The following is a 15453-nucleotide window of genomic DNA, read 5'->3' on the forward strand; positions in this document are numbered from 1 at the left end:
CTTGTGCACTGGTTGTAAACATTGACTCCCTTGTTTAAAGCTCCATTTGCTGTGTTACTTTTGTGGCATCATTTCAAACATTTTGCAGCTTTGGGAGGAAAGCTTAATCTGAGCTGTGTGTTGCATACCAGCTAACAATTGTTCTTCCAAGTAAAGCAGCTGCAGTCCAAGTGCAAAATTTAACTTAGTGAAAGGAGAAAAGTAAAGACTAGAAGTTTGCTTATACTGAACTCATGGTTTACATTTATTACACAATCTCTTGTAACACTCAGCTCTAAGTAGTACATGTGCATTTCTGGTTTGACAGCATTACTGGTTTTTTATTTGTTTGTTTTTATTCTCATGAAAGCATCTTGTCAATCCACAGAAATGTCTGCTTTTCTGCGAGTTCCATTACTCTTTATTTGTGAAATAAAGGATGTAAAGACAAGACCTGAGGCACTATTTCAGAGTCATTGCACTTACCAGAAATATGAATACGCTGTTCCTTTAGTACTCAAAATTACACTTAGGTTGTTTATTTAGTTTTCAGTTAAAGCTGATGCACAGAGCAATTGATCTAAACTTCTTTAAAAAAACCACCAACCAACATAAAAAAAGACATAAAAAAAGACAACCCAAACCAAACAAAGAAAAAACAACAAAAAATCCAACAAAAATCAGCAACAACCAGAAAAAAACCAACCAAACAGCTTCAAATACAACAACCATTTCCTGCTTGGATATGAAGTTATTTCCATCAAGGTACTTCATACACTTATTCATGCTGACCTGGCCACATGTCAACATTCCTTAGTGCATGGAGCAGATGATCCCTGTAAGTCACAACCATTTCATTATTAAAATAGAAAAAGTCTGCTGTCTAGAGCCTGTAATTCCTGCAGCTCTGTGCACTTACATTATGCTGCTACTGATTAGGAGTGGCTTTGCTTGTTTTCCAGGTATGCAGTTCCTATCGCTCTGTTGTCTTCAATCATAGACTCTCTCAATAAGGAAAGCTCTAAGAGAAAGAGAAAACAAAGGAGAAATGATGAGAGAATAGAAGGAATTACTATACTGAGTTACTTGCAGTAATACTACTCCCACAGCCCCTGGAGAAAGACTTCTCTGACTCAACTACTTCATAGGCTGATTGGGAAGGATTAGGTTTTTCAATGAGAATAAAGCACCAGGTGTGATCTGTTCTCTCTGTGTGGTCTCAAAGTGCTGTCCCTTTGCACAGATCTTTCTGCTAGTCAGCCCAGGGGCAGAACACAGTTATGAGCACAGGATTTTAACTCTGTTTACCCCTCCCTCATTTTGGGACCAGTTTAGGTTGAGCCTCCAAAAGCTCAATGGCATTGTCAAACATGCCCAGTTTTAGACAGAGTATTTTTTCCCCTCTAGACAGTGCATATAAAGGCTTGGTTCCAACTATCAGGTAATGATTAGATAATGAGCTAAGAAGTAGTGCCTCTAGAAAGTATTCTATATGTTTTGCAGTAATTATGGTTATTTTTAGGATAAGACTATTACAAATTGTCGAGTTCCTGATTATTTATGAGCAAAAAAATCCTGGCAAAGTTGCATTTGTTCTTTTAGCAAGAAAAGAAAGCATTAATAACTGACAAGGCTTTCTCTCTTTCCATTTATAAAGGCTTGTTTTTTCCCCCTTTTTCTAGCATATTAAATTAATCGGTTTTCACAATGTTTCCTGCTTGTTTAGTGTAACCAGTGAGTGCATTAAGCCTTTATCTCAGCCATTCAGAGAGAGGTTTCTTTAAGGAAAAAAGGTGATCATTACTCTGATCACCAAATGGTATCCCATTCTTAATCCCATCACTGGCAATCTGGCAATTTTTGATCCATGTACACTAAAAAATATGTGTCCAGGGCACATTGCTGTGCCTGTCTAGCTCTGACCTTCCAGGAAGAGAAGGATGGATGACATTAGGTAGGAAAACACTGCCATTGACTTGCTCATTCATTAAAAGCAATGCTTTATTATATTGCCCTGCTAGTCAACCCCCAGGATCATCTTCTGTGCTCTGTAAGGTGGTTTCACCTGGAGACACAGACAAGTACAGCCCATAAAGGAATTTTGCATGCTCCCTTTATTCCCCCAAATCATTTCAGTAGTTTAAAAGCTTTTGGAATTACTTCTCACCAGCAAAGCAACGTAGAAAGAGCAATTAATGACCCAGAAATCTTTCAAATACACATATATCTGGTCATCTGTGTTTGTGTTATTTAATATTGAACCTTAGTCATTTTTATCCAAATCTTATCCTCCTTGATTCAGACATGGTTTTCTACCTCTGATGAATTAATTATACTTCAGTCATAATAAAGGCAGATGTTTACAATGTAGAAGCTACTTATAAGACCAGGGTTATTTCTGGGCTGTTCAGTTCCTGTGTTCCAGATGGATTGGAATTATTGCCTGTCTATGATTACACTCCTGCCCCCTGTGAAGTGGGGAAAGACCTCTAGTCCAGGTGCAAATGCAGAAACACAAACATTCCTGACTCATATCTCCTCTTCTGCTTTCTCCCAGAGGATGAAGGAGGCTTTCAACCAATGATTTTCTAGGCACTTTAAAACAAAGTCCACACTAATCACAAGTTTCAGCACTGCATTCAGAGCCCTCCCCAGTGGTGATGGGAGGCCTAGGTTGTGTTTTCACTTCATACCTGCTCCTCCTTTTATAACTTGCAGGATGTCAGTGAAGGCTTTTAAAAAGGGAGGGGAGATTTAAGCATGCTTTTGAGGCAGAACTCACACAGCCCTGGCAACAATTGCATTCCCACTTCTTTCTGACATCAGAGTGTTTGAAGGGCTCTCCCAGGTTGACTCAGATAAGTGTCTGTGAGACACCATGGATATCTAATTCAAACCAAACCAAAAGGGATGGTGCTCCAGAAAACTAGAGGGTTAACTGCTCTAGATGCTAATGTATTTAGAATCAGGGAGCTAAAAAACATTCTTGCTGTCAGTCTAGGTGACAAAGCAGGGATCAGAGAGGTCTGAGCTTCTCATTATCTTTTGTTTTCAAAGAGGTAACAGCCTGTGGATCCTCTAGTATCACTGGCCAGCAGCCTCATCAGTGTGTGATCCCATTCCATTAAGTAATTGCCATATTATGTGAAAAGCAAACTAATGCTTCATAAGTTTTAAATAAAAAAAAACCCAGTTATATATCCAGAACATCAGTGTGTTTTGAGCAAATGCTTGGCCAGGTTTTTTATAGAACAAGCTGCAACCCAGTGCCCTTTCACATCATGATTTACTTCAATCCACTCCAGGTTTCTTAACAAAAAGCTAGAAAGTCCTGAAGACAGAATTACTTGAAATATCCCAATGAGTGCCTTAAGTGTACTTCAGTCTATTGATATCAGTTTTCTCCAAAGTAATACATGCTTTCTCTGATAAATGGAAGATCATCTCATTATAGTTACCGAAAATGTGAGCTTTATGTGCCAGTGCAGAACTCTTGGCTATTTTACCTTAAATACCAACAAAAAGGTTTTATTCAATTCACAACAGCAACACAACTCAGAAGAAAAGACACAGTGATAGTCCTGATTCCCTCTTGTCAGACCCATTTTATGCTGGTGAGATGCCATCAGATGATAGCACTGTATAGAAGGGACACACACAAGAACTGATGTAGTAAAATGATAATCAGGTCAAATAAACCTGACATTTTGGGTTGTTTCTAATTGAGACAGGTTAAAAACTAAAGCCTGAATGATTAGTTTCAACTAAGTTTACCTAAACATACAGTTCTTTCAATTCCATAAATTTCATAATTAGTTGACAAGATCTGTTACAGCTTTGTTCATCTTCTACACAAGGAATTGCAGGTGCTGGGAGCCACATTATGTGTGTGGCCAGAGGGGATAATTCTAAAATTCCTTCTTTCCTTCTGTTAAAATTTAGAGCTATGTATTACAGCAACACTGTTTTTATTAATGAGCTGTATTTTAGGTCTCTATTCTCAGATATGCTTTCCAGAGCAGCTATGTTTAAGGCCCCTCCTGTGCAACATAACTCAATATCCCTGTTATGTAGATAACTCAGATTTATGCCTCTATCCTATGAGACATTTCACAAATGCAGGCTTAGTGTTGTCAGGCAGCTTGATGGATGTTAAATCCCAAAATTTACTCAAAGACCTCCAGGTAATGGCATGGCAATGCTGGTTCCCAATATAAATGCATCACTGTTGTAGTAACCCATTCCCTTCTCCCCACCCTCACTGCCTCCTGTGACAGCAGTTCATATTGCTGGAGAAATGGAATATATCAGACATCACATTAACATTACCCAAAGCACATGCATCACCACTTGGAGACAGTCAGATAATTGAGTCCTGCCCAAAGGGAAGCTGCATTTCTTCCTCAGGCCTCATGCCTGCTGTGATCATTTAATGTAGCAAAAGTGAAGCCAGGAAAGACTTAGCAAAATATTAATAGTCATTTTGCTTCATTCTGATTTTAAGACTCAACAACAGTAGGAAGGGAATACTGCATGACAATCATTTAATGTTGACTAACCTGATAAAATTTTGTATGACAACAGCCAGTAACACCACTATCAGATCCCCAAAACAAGAAGCAATCATTCTGGTAACTTTGCAGTCCTAGAACCATCTGCCACATCAAATTAAACAATTTTAAAGGAATTCTGGAAACATGTGAAAAATATTTTGCTCATAGCATCCTTATTGGGGTTGCAGCAGACAAAGAAATAGAAGCTGGTGATATAAAGGCAGGCAAAGGGACCTTGTACAGTAATAAAGCAGGAGGCAAAGTGCCTCCTTGAAAGTCTTTAATGAATGGAAGCAGTGGGCAATACTGCAGAAGAGGTTTGCTGCCAGAAGCAAAAGGATCCATTTAACTGGCCTTCTGTTTTTCCAAGAGACTTTGTTTGGCTCTGCTGAGCCAAGTCTTCAGCAGTAAAAGGGACAGGCTCCTAGACTGGCCTTCTTCTATTCTGCTTAGACACAGCTTAAATAAAAGGTCTTTAAAAAAACTTCAAACACTATTTCAAACACCAAAACCCCACAATTTTATAAGCAAGTGTGGTCAAAGTCCTCCAGTACAAACACTACAGACCAGCTGAACATTAGGTAGGTACTAGCAGGAAAGGACTGAACATTTTAACTTTCTATGGAGCCTGCAGTTTCTGGGCAGAATTTCTTTGAGCTGAGCTGACCAGTTTTTTATTATTTAATCATTATTTGCCTGGAGCAGTCATTTCCCTTACAAAACTTTCCAACCATTCCAGTGTGTCCCAGATCTGGAAGTTAGACTCAGCTACTTCCCAGTCAGAGGCTTCACAGAAGAAATCATGCAGTGCTGTCAGACTGAGGAGCAGCAAGTATGAGTGGATGTGTGGTTCTGGGGGAAAATCAGGAAAACAGCTGGGCAAATCCTTAGTTGTTCTAGTGTAAACCTGGCATCTGAATTTAAGTAAAAGAGCAGAAACCTTATTATAACCTTCTATAATACCATGATGGATGGTGTTACTGCTGCTTAGAGACCACAGTTGCTATGCCAGAGGTCCACAGGTTAAAATCAGTTCCCTTTGTAATAAAATATGAGAGTTGCAAAGAATAACTCAACTAATGAGCAGTTTTCTTGAACTGTAAATGCAAGCTATTATTTCCCATTATTTCCCACTCTTCTTTAGGACTGATGAATTATGCATCTATTTAGCCATTGTTGGTTTAGCAGTAGCATCAATAGGAGGTGAAAGATGGGGAGAGACAGTTGGTATTAGACAGTTATATCAAGAAGGTCTCACCTCTGCAGGGTTCCTTTTGGAAAGCTGTTGAAAAGAAGTTCTGAAAGAATAAGTGTAACAGGAGGAAGATAAAACTTCAAATTAGCACAAATAGCTCTAAGCAGCATTGAAAAAGTAGGGTACAAGGTGCAGTGTCCAACAGAAATTCAGACCACAGAGAGATCCATGATAAATGATTCATGCACTGCAGAGTTGATAAATGACAACAGAGCCATTTTAGTAACAGAATGGAGACTTATTCACAGCTGAAATGAATGGGCTGAGTTTGTGACTCTTTAACAGGAAAAGATGTTATATAATTCAGTATGGTTCCTCCTCACATGAGTTGTTAGAATACAGAGCTACCCCCTAGGCCAACAAGTTAAACAGCATTAAATTTATTCAGGAATCAGATTTCCCTTGACTCTTCTAAATCTGAGTTGAGAAGAAGTAAAAGCAGCTTTACAGAATGCTTTAAACCAAAACAGGACCCTGACTTGGGGTCATCCATCTCACTTCAGCCTTGTGTACCTGTGTTTTGCTAAGTGCAGCACATTTAGACCGTGACCAGAAATTTAGGATTCATTACCTCATTCAAAGAGGTTGGTGCATCATCACCTTGGCTTCTGACTCACCCCAGCCACCCTTTAATGTTCATCCTAGAGATTCAAAGGTTCCTCTAGGCTCATGCCACTTCTCTCCCCAGGGTAGTCAACCCTACTCAGGCTCAGTCCCTGATGGTACCTATTGGTGCCAGATAAGTACTGGAGAAGGAACCAACCCACTGCTCTTAGGTGAAGATGTTCCTCTGTGTTGTCTGTACAGTGAGCAGATCATGTACAGCACACTGTTCCTGGATAATGTAAGTCATCTAACTCACTTTCAGGAAAATGGGACCTTAGACTGGCTCAGAAAGAAAAAAACCAGTTAGAGCCTCTCTTCTCAAAATTAGAGCCAGCAGCGAGCTGGGCCACTGCTGGAATGGCAGCAGTGCCCCCTCCTGCTCCCCTCAGTCCAGTTTGGTGACAGATATGTGACAAGGACCTTTGTCTGCTGTAGCCAGATACTGCCCAGCTGCACTCAGTTCCTGTTTTCTCCACAGCCAGGAGACCTGGTATTGTGAAATCCTGAACTCACAGAACAGCAGAGCCCTAAATTTGAGCAGAAGTTCTGAGCAGTAGTAGATCTGCTTCTCCCTCAAAAAAAATCAATTATTCAAGACACAAAGAAGCTGCTTTTAGAACAACCAGATTATTAAGCTTTATCCTGTGGCTTGAACAAGTGGAATATAGCAGCTTTAACCTTATCTGCCATCTGAAGCTACTCATTGATTTTTGTTCATCTGAACTGTAAATTTCTCTCCCAGGTTCTCTATCTTGATGACCAGTAAGACACTTTTCCCATCACTGCAGCCTGTTAAATAAACCATCTGATAGGTAACTCAGAGAAGGAGCAATCTCTGTGTGTGTATATATGTGCAAGGTGTTAAAGTCAAGTTTCTTAAAAGTCCTGAACGTTCCAGAAAGTCCAAACTCCATTTGGCATTGCCCACAACAGGATCTTTGCTTTACAATTAGTGCTTCCACAGGAAACTTCCCACTACTTAAGTTATTAGTGTTGCTTTGCTCCAGAGTGAAAGGAATACAGATAAGCTATTAATCATCAAGAAAGGACTAGAGGCAATTTTGGCAATACATTAATCCTGTCACCATCTGGAATGAAATTAATCCAGAATTTACAAGAGAACTGATAATACTCTGTACTTCATTTTGCTGATGCATTATACCAACACATTGTTTATAAGAAGAGGCTCCTATAACTCATCCTGCATCTTCCTGTGAATGCCATATTTTGTACACACTATGAATATTTAGTTTACAGGTAAACAGTCCTGCATTAGCCACTGCGAAGTGGGAAGTAAAATCATAAAAAACTATTTGTAATCCAGGGAAAAGAGATTTATCCCACTGCCAATAGCCAAAAATAGTGGGTTACTGCTGTACAGCATTTTGGCCATGGCTTTGCTGCATATGACATGCCATTGAATTAAGTCTTGAGAAATAAGTGACTAATGGCAGTAAGAAGAGCTTGCCAGGCATTTATCATTTGGAGCAAAGTTGCTTCTTACTTTTTTGGGAATCATATCTAGGACTTGGAAAATTTGGCTTTAGTTTTAGTGTATCTTAACACTCCTGCATACGTAGCTGCACGTTTAGTCTTACAGGTTCTATTCTGTTCATGAATAGCAAGAGAAATAATTCCCAATATCACCACAGCATTGGGAAGATAAATATTTTAATGTGAGATTGTGCTCCAGTTCTAGAGCTCATGCAACAGTCCCAGAGCTGAGGAGGCAGTGAGGCATAAAGCCATTTATGCAATAAATCATGGTCAAAAGTATGTTTGCAGGTCAATTCCCTTTACACCAGGCACTCCTCCTGCCCACTGCCCTGTCCTGCCAATCTCCCTGGTCATGAATATGCCAGCTGGTGTAGCAGGGAGCAGGTAACAGCATGTGTTGTTTGAGAGCAGCAGGTACTGCTTTGGAAACATGATGGGATTTAGCAAAAGAGGAATGAAGGATATTGTACAGAAAAAGGAGTTTATTGCTGCTCCGTTCCCTTCACTGCAAAGTTTGCACTTGTAATATATAATGTCACTTTTAACAAGATTTTTTTATTTAATCATGAAAGACTCATCTTCAGGGGAACAAAGAAGAATAATTACTACTGGAGGAGGACTTCTGGGGGAAAAAAGGACTTAATAACCGTTATACTGACCTTTCATGAATTCATACAAGGAAGGATGCATTGCCTTTCACTCTTGCTGCAAAACCTTTAGCACAAAGCCAGCCCACACCTCAATAAAACAGCAGGTTAGCCAAAAAATGCTCATGTTCCTGCAGGAAGCAAGAGGATAAGGAATACAGAGAGACAAGTTACAATAACCCAAGCCCCATTATTCCTGACTCCAAGACAGAGGAGGGGTTTTATGTGCCACAGAATACAGAAGTTCATGTGGTGCTATACAAGGGAAGATATTTTACCTCATTAGGTCTTCAAAGACTGTCGGAGATCTCTTTTTGCTCCTACTATGCATGCTAATGAAACAACAGTAGCTGATGGTCTCCACACAAGTTTCCTCCCTAGGCTGTATTACCACTCCCCAACTAAGCCTGCAAGGATTTCCCAATCTTCACTTCAGGTCCTGTTTTGCAGCCAGTTGCATCTGTAGCTCTTTGTGGCAAAGTAAAGCAGAACAGAACTTGGCACAAAAAGTAGAGACAACAATGCAATCACTAAAGGTGATAAATTTGTGTATACTTATTGTAAGCAGTCATGCATTAGTACACACCACATCCAAAACAAACGCTATTTCTCACCACTGTCTAACAAAACCCAGTATGACTGTGACAGTACAAATAATTCTTTTTTATTTCACTGTGTCCAGAATGCAGAAGAATTACAAAAACTGTTTTACTTGAGAGAAGCTGTGGAAAGATTTATAAACAAAAGGAAATTAAAAGGATGTTTTACTAGATAGAACATCACAGCTTTTACAGCTGTGACAATGAACTCAGTGCTTGTTCTACAATAAAGCTGGTGCTATATGCTCACAGAAGGACAGCACACATCTTCAGTTCAGGATGTGGGGGTTTTCTGTGGGAAGGAAAGTTTGTTCTTCCTTATTTCAAATGCTGAAGCACATATTTCCTTAAATCAGTGCTCAAAGATCCTTGGCACTTCCTTAGAAGTGTTACCTCATGACAGATTGTCAAAAAAAGGTATCAATCCTCCTTACATAAATGGATGGTGAAATGCAAGCTCTGGTAAGAAAACACCTTCGGTACTTTATCAGTTCCTCAGCAGAGGAAGATACCTCCAAAATAGATTGGAGGTATATATATACTCTCCTCCTACACAGAAAGAAGTCATTCCAGTACAGCTAAAAGGTAAATTTGACCTGGTTTACACAAGACTATGGGAGACAACTCCAAGAGTCCTTGGTTTTAATTAGTTTCTATTTATTAGAGTTGTACTTCTCTGGACTTCTTTGTTTGAACCTTTCACCAACATCCCCACTTCATCATTTCAAGCCCTTATTTATCTTTTAACCTTAAGAACCAAAAATGGTAAGAGAATGTGAATCCTATGCAACAGAAAATGTGATATTTTCCACAACCTCCCCCAGGTGAAACGAATGAGGCCAAGAATTCTCAGGTACTTTCCTATAATCAGTGTGTCCCCTAAAATGATGTCTCCCTTGGCCTGTTTCTATCCCAGAATGTCTATTCCTCAAATAGTGACAGTTTTTTGTAAGATAAACAGCCTGGGATACCCTTTCAAGTATTAGCAACAAAACTACTGAACTAGCACCAGAATTAACAGTTAATCCAGGGAATGGGGCTGGGATCAGAGGTGATCACTCTATGAAGGTCGCTCTTGGGAAGCAACACAGGTTGGATCAGTGCTTCTGGCTGATAGATCCACCTTACTTCTGAAGTTAAGGAGTTTTTTCCTAAGGAGTGCTTGGTGGCTGCTGGAAGTTGGACCCTGCTGTTTACTATGTTCAGTGCCCAAAATTAATGCTCAATTCTGTAAAGAGCAGCATATTTATTACCGGCTTCAGATCAACAGAGCCTTTTAGATACGTTATTTTTCATTTCAGTTACCAAAATATGCCTTAATACTAAACTAAAAAACTTAGAGAATTACTGAAATATGTGCATTTTACCCATGCCTGTAGGTGAAAACAACACCATTCTAGAAACTGGAACTGTGGATGGAAAAGCACGAAATATGCAAGTGGCTTAAGGTATTGAATAAAAACAACAGAAAACAATTGCCCAGAGAGGCTTTCTCCTGTGATTCTGAGTCACAGTGTATTGCCAGAAGACAAAGTGATCTTTAGCAGAATGAATGAAAGACATGACCCCAAACCTCAAGTGCCCCTCCTCATGTTAAGAGCGACAGACTCCAGCAGCAGACGGTGGGATCTGCGCTGTGGGAATGCCAAAACAGACAAAGTTGGGAGTTCATGGTCATTCACACAGCAACATAAATTAATAAGTACGTGAGGGATAACACAATGTGAACAAAGACATCAAATTTTCTGTTAGAGCGAGAGGATGAATTTCTGCTTTTAAATTATGCTAATCCTTTTGCTGGTACTTTGCCGGTTCTTTGGTGTTTTGCTTGGATACTCAAAACTCAGAAGGAAGGTTAAATAAGGTTCCTTCAAAGGAAAAGGCTAGTTAAAAAATTAGGAGACTAGAAGCAAAAAAAAGGAAAAAAAGTAAAACACAACCCCCAAACAGATGGAAGTCAAATATCTCCCTTTAGGCGTGAATGTGATTCCTGACAGTCCAAACCAAAGATTTTCTATGGTTTGTTTCAAGACAAGGAAAAAAAAAAAGTGTATATTTGGGATGGCAATATCAGAATGCTCTCAGCGTTATTTTGGGAGACATTTATAGACTCTGATAGGTTTCCAGAAAGACAAAGTATTTTAGTAACATGTCTTTATAACTGTCATAAAGAATCTTTCACAAATGCTGTTAAAAACCCCTGGCCAAGAAACAGTGTTAAGGCTCCTTTCTATAATTTTCATTTGTTTGAATGATAAGATTTAATACATACACTTTGGGAAGTAACTTACAGCAAGCAGTTACCAAATCATAAAATAATGAGGATGGGTAGAAAAACTCATTACAATCACATCTTATTATATGAAAATTATGGTAACTTCTATACAGGCTAAATATTTACTAATGTACAGCTGTTACATTAACTGCTACTAATCACTATTAGAAATCACTACCAGAAGTTCACAAGATTTTTTAAAAGCAAAATATAACTGTAGTGTAAGTGAAAAATTAGAATATATCCTCAGATTTGTTCCTGATCCTAATTTATGGTGTTTTATCTGTGATGACATACAACCTCATTAAACATTCCACATAAACAGTCTAATATTTGGCTTCCTCCAAGAGGTCCATCTTCAGCTGAAGAGAAACACAGTCAGTGTTTTAATTTAGGAAAACATTCAAGTGAATGTTTAATTTTTCCCCTGTCACAAAAATTCTCAGCCTCTGATTAACTTTGATTTAAGTGGGACAGATCCGTACATTTAAAGCCAGCAGCGTGGCTAAGACTGTCCCACTGGGTTTCTTTCCTTTAATCACTCTGTGTTGCCCTTGTTTCTCCCTCCTCTAATAGCCAAGAATATGAGCAAGTGACTAAGTTTTCTCAGCTTTGAATAGAGTAGAAGAAAGGCAAAGTTCCCTGAGCAAAGCACTGTCACCAGTTGTCCTAAATCTTCACTCTTTCACAAGCCAGTGTGTGAAGGGAGGCACCTCTTACAAGGAGACCTAACCCCAAATGAGGCACCAGCATTCTAAGGACCAGGAATTCATCAGGAATATTTTCCTAAAAACAGCAGAGGAATACAAAGCTGCAGTGTCTGGAAACTTAAGCACTGGGACAAGAAGTTGAAAGTAGGGGTTTCAGGGCTTTCGTAGCCTCAGGGAATTCAAACCTCCATGTCCTACAGAAATTTAGAGGCCAGGAAACTCAGAGCCTGCAGGAAGGTAAAAGTGGCCCTAGAGTTTAATTTGCAGGGAACAGGAGAGTCCTGAGCTTGATTTCTACTGTTTTGGTTACTGCTTTGTTTTTACATCTAGCATGACTTTGTATAAAAAGAGTAAATAACCTTGAAGTCTAAGACCTGAAATACACTCTCTGATTCTTTCAGTAAAATGTTAAAAACATATTAAAGTAGATAGTCTGCTGAGAGTAAATAAATAAATAGTCTGCTAACCTTGGAGTCTTTAGGATGGCATGACATATATTTAGTAGCTGTACTATGTCATTTTCCCTGGTAAATATGTTGCTGACTTTCTAATCAATGAGATATTGAACCCATCCACCAGTCCAATAATGAATAATAGGCTTAAAAGTTTAAACATTCTGCTGCAGAAAAGGTAGGAAAATTGTAATAAGTAATTTTTCTGGCATAACTCTTCCCTTTCCTGTAATAGCTGCTTTTTTTTCTATGAAGAGTCATCTTGTATTCATAGATTACAAGTCTTATTGGCACCAAAGGGCTCTGAATCAAAGTGACTGCAAAAAAAAAATAAAAAATAAGGTTTACAGAAATTGTGCGAGAACATTAATATATTTGAAATGTTGATTAATTAGGGAAAGCCAGTCATGATTAATTTCCTAGTGTTTGATGACTCCCTATCTGCTGTCTCCTTTCCCCAGAAAACACTTTGCTGTTCTCTTAGCAAGTAGTGAGATTTCGCAGAGAGCTTTTCATAAAATGAACCTACTCAAGGCTATTCTGTGAAAAGGCTGACATTCATTTTGCATTTCTGGTAATGTTTAAATAAATACGCTCCCCAAAGTGTTTCAAAGACCCTGGAGTGCTGCACGGAGTGGGGAGATGGCTTCCTGTCATCTTTGTTACAGAAAACAGATTAATGTGGCAGAGCAGCCAGAGAGGAACATGTGGAGAACTTACTGGAATGACATCCCTGATCTGATAAAGATGATAACAATAGCTATTAAAGAGGTCAAAATAAAAAGAGAGCTAGAGAAAGAAGTTGCAACAGCTGGAGACTTACAACTGCTCTCTTACCATCCTCAAGAAGGCTACCACAAGTTTGCAAGCCTGCACTGGGGGGGACATATTTATCCAAGCAAATGTGAGGACAAAAAAAGCACTCTCAGAACTAACTGTGAACTTCAGAAATTCATTTGAGATTGAAATAAATTCTCAAAGGATTTGTTTAATCAGAAACAGCAGGAGCAGGTCAGTGATTCTCCTTTAGTTCATTTGGAGGATGGAAGGGAATAGGGCTAAGGTAGTAATTAATGTAACGTCTCTAAAGCTCCAAGGATGGGAGTCCTGCAAAACATTATGTATTCAATAAAAGAAATAAAATATTAATTTTCACTTCCTGGCAAAGCAAATATATTGAGCATTTTTCTGTTGCATTTATATTGAGATGAGCCAACAGGATTAGAGATTCAATCCTATTAATAATAGATAAATATGAGATTTTCTTGTATAGTCTGGAGAGGTACACAAGGTTCAACAAATACGAAGCAACACTTTCCCTCCTCTTATTGTCTAAGAGAGACAAGATGCAGATGTGACATTTGCAACAGACTGGGAAAGAGGCTCTCTGTGGATACAGGGGGGAGGGCTGATCAAAAGCCACTAAGTTCATGAAATGAGTGTTCCATTTTGACTTCAGTCTCAAAAGAGAGGAGTAACAGATGGGGCAAGAGGAATAAGAAGAGGGTCACAACAGTGAAATACCCAGAGCTAGTGAGAAAGACTATAGTGGACCTCAGATTATTTTTAAGGAAATGAACGATATTCAAGGAGAATTAAATTTGGGATAAAAGGTTTAAGAGCAAGTTTTTCTGCTATTGTTTGAGGATGATAGAAGAATAAAACTTAGAAGACAAAAAAAGTCGAAAAGAGATGACAAACTTCAGGTTGGGATTTCAGAAGCATAAAAGTGACAGAAGTGTGGATTTAAGGGCTCTGAAAGATGGACCACAGATTTAACACTAGGAGGAGAATGAAAAGAGAGCTAAAAATGAACACTGAGTCAGAAGCCAAGAGAAGGCCAAAGACTGGCATTGTAATAAAAAAAAAAGGCAGTGAAAGCATGAAGGAGAATACTTGAAAGACTGAGTTTGATGATGTAGCACTTTAAGGTGGCTGAAAAGGTCAAGTGCCAGAGGTGACAGGGAGGCAAAAAAAGCAGGGTAACAGATACAAAGGCATGAAGTGGAGAGAGCAAACAGATGGGCCAAGAGCTTTTGTTAACGAGGAGAGTTGTTTGGCTTTACCACGTTACAGTTCGTAGTTAGCACACAGAGTTGGTGACCGGCTGGCAGTGCTGTGCTTACTGCAGTGCACGTCTGTGCCACTGCTGCTCGTCAGTCACAGCGTCCCCAGCTCCTCCTCAGGAACCCCCAGAGACAAAAAGGAGTGCCGTGTTTTACAGGAGATATTCCCTGTCCCGGAGCTGCAGGAGCCACAGGTCTGTGTGCCAAGCGCTGTGTTTCCTACTCGACCACATGTAAGGTGTGATTCAGTGTCACATGCATCGTTCAGCAACCAGCAATTTACAGAGACACTGGATTCCTCCTGGCTGCAGTTCCCAATTAATATGAGCTACTGGAGAGCGAGGCTGCTGAAACAGCAGCGCTGGTGGTGTAAACAAGCCAGTTAGAAGCACGTCAGGCTTTGTTCAGCCAGGAGTCACATCCTTGTTATGAGCTGAAGCATCACACCTGCTTCTTTTAGGTTAACTGACAAATTGCTGCTGTGTAAATCTGCAGTTTAAATGTAATACCATGCTCTCCTGAGGCTGAATGACAGTGTGTGAGAAAGTGAGACTAAAACAAAAAACCAGACACACCAAACTTGTGATATCTCACATGGCAACATATCCTTCCACCAGGCAATGTAACTCTGTCCTTGAGGCATGATTACCCACAAACACCACCCATATAATAGTATCCAAACACAGGCAAAGAGGAGATGGTGTTTCCCTAAACAGTAACTGCAAAAGCTGAAACAGAGAAAATTGCTGGTATCCCCTCTGATTCCCCAGAGAAATGAGTTAAATGATCTCTGTCATCAGATATGTTGGACCTT

The 15453-nt window shown here is 39.5% G+C and overlaps 1 long non-coding RNA gene across 1 annotated transcript in view; it reads right to left on the minus strand.

Annotated features, from left to right (window-relative positions):
• Positions 1 to 904: 904 nt before the first annotated feature.
• Positions 905 to 15453, minus strand: part of LOC127475591 (uncharacterized) — a 42930-nt gene continuing 28381 nt past the window's right edge. Inside the window, exon 4 of the long non-coding RNA XR_007906255.1 lies at positions 905 to 1000. This is a non-coding gene — a long non-coding RNA (uncharacterized LOC127475591). The remainder of the gene's footprint in view (positions 1001 to 15453) is intronic.

Source organism: Manacus candei, unplaced genomic scaffold (assembly GCF_025592945.1).
Source record: "Manacus candei isolate 608988 ecotype Guabito, Panama unplaced genomic scaffold, ASM2559294v1 h1tg000002l, whole genome shotgun sequence".
In the NCBI taxonomy this organism is placed as follows: domain Eukaryota; kingdom Metazoa; phylum Chordata; class Aves; order Passeriformes; family Pipridae; genus Manacus; species Manacus candei.